Below are 6,000 nucleotides of genomic sequence, written 5' to 3' on the forward strand. Positions count from 1 at the left end.
AAAATGATGACTCTGTGAGAATGACAGAGAGGTGTAATTGTGCCCATTTTATGGATCAGAAAGTCAAGGCTCAGAGAAGCTGAATAATAAACAAGATCACACTACTAGAAAATGGGAAGAAACAAACTTGAATTCTATTTGGCTGACCACCACATCCAGGGGCCTGTCCTTCCTGTCTGTACCGCATTGCTCTTGTGAAAACATTTCCTGAGACACAGAAGGCCTGCCTTCTTTAATTTATTTATTCATGAGAGACACAGAGAGAGAGAGGCAGAGACACAGGCAGAGGGAGAAGCAGGCTCCATGCAGGGAGCCCGATGTGGGACTTGATCCTGGGTCTCCAGGATCACACCTTGGGCTGAAGGCAGGCGCTAAACCTCTGAGCCACCTGGGCAGGCAGGCCTATTTCAGTAGTTTGCACCCCATTTTGGGTCTTGGAGATGGGAGCCTGCCCACTCTGCTTGAGTTATCACCCTGAAATGTCAAAGGGAAGCCAATTTTATCAATAGGTTTTATAATTTAAAAGAATTTTTTTCTAAAGATTTTATTTATTTATTTGAGAGAGAGTGAGCAAGAGAGCACGCACATGAGCAGGGGGGAGGGGCAGAGGGAGAAGCAGACACCCCGCTGAGCAGGGAGGTCAGTGTGAGGTTCCATCCCAGGACCCTGGGATCAGGATCTGAGCCTAAGGCAGACGCTTAACTGACTGAGTCACCCAAGTGCCCCTTTATCAATAGTTTCAGGCCTGTAAAAACTGGGCTTGGCCTAAGTTAAATATCCTGATAAAATATTAAAATAGTTCTATGACTTACAAGAAAGATGATTCATTCTGCCAGTAACTGAAAGTGGGTCCAACCTCCTCAGGCTCCTGGCTCTGCATCCATAGGTCTGGGATGTGACAAGTCCATCCAGCCAGGGGCTCCTGTTTTTGCTCTGTGTTCAGTCGGAGGCTATGATTTCTGGGAAGGACAAGGAAGTGAATTCAGTGGCAGTCAGAGAACACGTGCGGGGACCTGAGCAGACAGGTCTCAACAACTTCCTCTCCTAGGCCTGCCTTCGCCCAGGTGCCCCGACCCTGCACAGGCAGGGCAGCTTGCTCCTCGGTCCACCTACCAGCCGTGGTCCCTGGGAGCAGACACCCCCCCAGCATCATCTTTCCATTCTGGAACCATGGAGTTTAGAATTCCGAATTTGTCACCCTTCTTCCCTCTTACTGCTCATGCTTTCGTTTCGTGTATATATGTGTCTATCTCATTTCATTTTTTTAAGAATCCCTATTTTCTTTATTTGGGAATATAATCCAAGCATCTGGGAAATCATTTAAATGGTACAAAAAGGTACACAGGGAAAAGTAAATTTCACCCTGATCCCTACCCCCCCAAACCCCCCATTCTTTCCACAGAGGTAATTATTGTTTTTGTTATTAAATTTTATTTATTTAAGTAATCTTATACCTAATGTGGGGCTCCATCTCACAGTGCCAAGATCAGAGTCGCATGCTCTTCCAACTGAGCCAGAGGTAATTATTGTTTCTAGTATTTTGAGTATCCCCCTTTTTTTAAAAAAAAAGATTTTATTTATTCATGAGAGACACAGAGAGAGAGATGCATAGACACAGGCAGAGGGAGAAGCAGCCTCCACGCAGGGCGGCCAACTTGGGACTCCATCCCGGGTCTCCAGGATTACACTCCGGGCCGCAGGTGGCGCTAAACCGCTGCACCACCGGGGCTGCCCTATTTTGAGTATCCTTCAGAGATATTTTATTCTTATATAAACACATTGGTGTCTGTGTCTTTTTCTCATTTCCTCCTTCCCGAATGCTAGCACACTGTTCCGCATTTGGATTTTTTTAAAATTTAAGATATCTCAGAGTCTATTCTGTATCCAAACACATAGGTCTCCTTGAGACTTTTCATGGCTGCAGGGCTCCAGTGGAGGGATCTAACTAACCCCCTTGTGACAGGCATTTAGGGATTGCAGACTTCATGAGGGTAGGAACCAGATCTTACCCATCCTTTGCTTCCTACACCCCAAAACAGTGCTCTTCCAGAATTGCTTACTAAGCAAAACATAAACACATTCATCCATGAAAATTGGGGCAACATCCCTTCTTTATTCTTAGCCCCAAGTTTTACATCTGCTGCTTTGTTGCACTAGAAATGTGCTAGCTCTCATTCAGCTTTCTCATCAGCGACATCATCAACCTACAGGTACTCGTTCTGCTGGTATCAGGTGGCTAGAAAACTTCTGGATGCAAAAAAAATGTCCTTGCCCTCCAGGGAATTATAATCTGGTTGGGGAGAGAAGAAAGGTACTTTTTGGCAACACATAGAAGCTAGAAGTCACAAAGGAAAAGATGGACCACCGTCTTGACTACATAAAAATGTAGATCTTGGGACACCTGGGTGGCTTAGCGGTTGAGGGTCTACCTTCGGCTCAGGTTATAATCCTGGAGTCCCAGGATCGAGTCCTGTTTCCCGCTCCCTGCGAGGAGCCTGTCTCTCCCTCTGCCTGTGTCTCTGCCTCTCTCTCTCTGTCTCCCATGAATAAATAAATAAGATCTTTAAAAAAATGTAAATCTGTGTAATCAAAGACACAAAAACCACATTAAAAGATAAACAAATTATGTTTGGGAAGACGAAAAAGATGCCCAGTGTATCTTGATAACAAAAGGGAAAGCGGACTGTAGGCCATATATATATATGTTGATATAGATATTCAGTTAGGATCCAGTCAGAGACGGAAAGCACACCTGCAATCTGAAATGGAAAGTTTAATAGGAAGAATTATTAACTAGTCAAAGAAAGTTACTTACTAGAAGTAAAATACCTTTAGGGCCGAGGGAGAGTATCCGTGGAAGGAAGACATTTGGAAGGCTCCTCCCCATCCCTCCGAGGTTGGGAGTCAGAACTGGTTGAAGATGCGGCTGTGCCCACTGATGGTGGAGAAGTTCACTGCAGTGTCATGGGTCAGGGCCCATCAGCAGTCTGCCAACGGCTGGGGGGCAGGAGGCTTCCTGCCAGCACGCTGACAAAGCCCTCTGGGGTCTTCTGCAAGCTGCTGGCAGCTGTGCCTTAGAAGCAGGATTAATAGAGCCCTGAACTTGGAAGAGAAGCCCTTCCTCTTCTCTGCCTTGTGCTGTCTCTCCAGTGTCCTCTAGGAACAAAACGTGAAACTACCAGCTGGTGAAGGAGCCATTTCCATAGGGTGTAGCTACAGTGTCATCCAGCAGGTGGTAGGAGTGGATTTGGAGCTGAGAGCCAGTGCACAGATCCATCCTGGCATCGTATCCTGACCCTGCTTTTGCAAACAAACTAGCATAGGTGGTGTATGTGCATACTCCCGCTCCTTAGGCATTTACTCTGTACACCAGGGCTGTTCTAAGTCTTTGCATGTATTAACTCATGAGGTCACAAAAACCCTCAAATTCCTCAAAGGAATTATTAATACCTGCACTCAGTGAATAAGGATGCTGAAGCACCAAGCTGGGAAGTGACTTGCCCAAGGTCACACAACCAGTAACCGTTGGAGCAAGAATCATGATGGCTTTGTAGGCTTTATAGGCACAAAAATAGATTGAAAGAATTAAGGTAATAGTCTGATCTCAAGTCAGTATTGGGAGAGGTCATGGAGAGGCTTTTATTTATTGATTTCATCAGTGCTTTAAAGTGTAAACACAAAGATAAACTCTTGCTTCTTATTTTGTTTCTGTAAGTATGGCTGGGCTTTTCCAGGGAGGGGGCTATTTTCCAAAGAAACAAAAATAATTGATAAATGACAATTGTCTGTGCCGGTGGTAAGAACCAGGTGTCCTGTAAGCAGGTGTGAAACCCTGGTGGGGGATTCCTGGAGGGAGGGCAGGGCCTGGGCATAGGTTTGGAAGAGGGTGAGTAGCACAGTCCCAGGCACGTGGTGTCAGGTCTGATCCGTGGCTGGTTATCCGTCCTGTGCTGCCTGCCCTCCTCGGCTGGACAGACAGTTTCGGGGGGGAAAGCGGCTCTGGCCTGAGGGGTGCCAGAGGCCGGAGGGATCAGCGCACCTGGAGCACCTGCTATCTGCGCTGCAATACATGCAAACACCACCCACACCACTCTGCACACCGCCCCCCACTGCTCCTCACCTCATCCAGCAGTCCTAATATTCCAGTCCTAATATTCCTATTGCCCCCATGAAAAGATCGAGGCTGAGCGAAGTAAAGGGAGGTATGTGGATCCTCAGCAAGAGGCAGAGTCAGGTTTTGAATCCCGATTTTACTAGCTTGTTAATTACCTATTCCTTTGGTTTTCTTTTAGTGATGCTTTCTATCTGCACTGGCTAATATTGTAGCCACTATCCACATGTTTGGCTTTTTTTCTTTTAATATTTTATTTATTTGAGAGAGAGAGAGAGAGCATGAGCAAGGGAAAGGGGTAGAGCGAGAACAGACTCCCCACTGAGCAGGGAGCCCAACTTGGGGCTTGATCCTGGGATCATGACCTGAACCAAAACCTAAACTGAGCTACCCAGACACCCCAATTTTTAAAAAATATTTTACTTATTTGAGAGAGAGAGAGAGAGGGACAGAGAGAGAGGGAGGGGGGAGAGAGAGCAGGGGGAGGGGCAAAGGGAAAAGGAGAGAGAATCTCAAACAGACTCTGCACCAAGGGTTCCATCCATTGACCCTGAGATCATGACCTGAGCTGAAATCAAGAGTCAGGTGCTCAAGCAACTGAGCCATCCAGGTGCCCTCCCTGCCACGTGTCTGTTTAAAACGGTTTTACTTGGGGATCCCTGGGTGGTTCAGCGGGTTAGCGCCCGCCTTCGGCCCAGGGTGTGATCCTGGAATACCGGGATCGAGTCCCACGTTGGGCTCCCTGCATGGGGCCTGCTTCTCCCTCTGCCTGTGTCTCTACTTTTCTCTCTCTGTGTGTCTCTCATGAATAAATAAATAAAATCTTAAAAAAATAAAACAGTTTTACTAAGATGTATTGATAAACAACAAATAGCACATACTTGAAGTGTATTATTTGATAAATTTTAACATGTATATTTATGTTTGTGAGATTGCCTCAGCCAAGATAGTGAACATATCACCTCCAAGATACTCCATCTGCCCCTTTTCATCCTGCCCTGCTATTTTTCTCCACCCCTGCTTTTTATATGCATTTGGTGCTATAAATTTCTCCCTCAGTACTGCTTTAGGGGATCCCACAAATTTTGATACATTTTGTTTTCATTTTAATTCATTTTAGAAATACTACCTAATTTCTTTTTGATTTCTTTATTAACCCATGGATTATTTAGAAATATGTTACTTAAGTTTCCAAATATTTGGGAATTTTCCAGATATTTTTCTGTTGTGCAGGCCAAAAACAAATTTGAAGTCAGAGGTTCTATTCCTTGGAGGGAGAATTATACCCAAAACCCACAGGTATCTCCTGTTAGTGGCCATTGTCAGAGTAAATTTCAGTGTTTGTGAGGAATGCTTTAATAAACTCACCAGAGGGCAGCAAGTTAACACAAGAATTCCATTCAGAAATTGTCTGTAATCCAGTCAAGCAGATGGGGACCTAGCATGTGAGAAGGGAAGGATGAAACTTGCAGAATGGACTCTGCTCAGGGCAAGCCTTTCAAAGAGAACAGAGGAAAGGGAGATGGAGTGGGGGTGGGGTGCTGTTGGGGGGGGGGCGGTGAAATTCAGGAAGGAAGTTGACCAGAAACTCTATGCTCGTTATGACCCACTAGATTTCACATCTACACATCTACACAAAGTTGATACCTATGGGTAAAGGGGTGGTTGCTGAACTTTATATTTTTAATTTTTTTAACATTTTCAAAATCATCTATGGTGGTGTATATACTTTTATGATTAGAAGAGAAAACTTTACTGATCAGAATTTTGAATGAAGTCCTTAAGATTTAAGTGTCTACTGTGGGTGGGAAAGGGGCAGGAATCTGGACACAGTTCTCAGTCAGGAATAGTGATTGTGTTTGGTTTGACTGGAGCATCAGCCATGGGGT

This window comes from Nyctereutes procyonoides, unplaced genomic scaffold, assembly GCF_905146905.1.
Source record: "Nyctereutes procyonoides isolate TBG_1078 unplaced genomic scaffold, NYPRO_anot_genome, whole genome shotgun sequence".
In the NCBI taxonomy this organism is placed as follows: domain Eukaryota; kingdom Metazoa; phylum Chordata; class Mammalia; order Carnivora; family Canidae; genus Nyctereutes; species Nyctereutes procyonoides.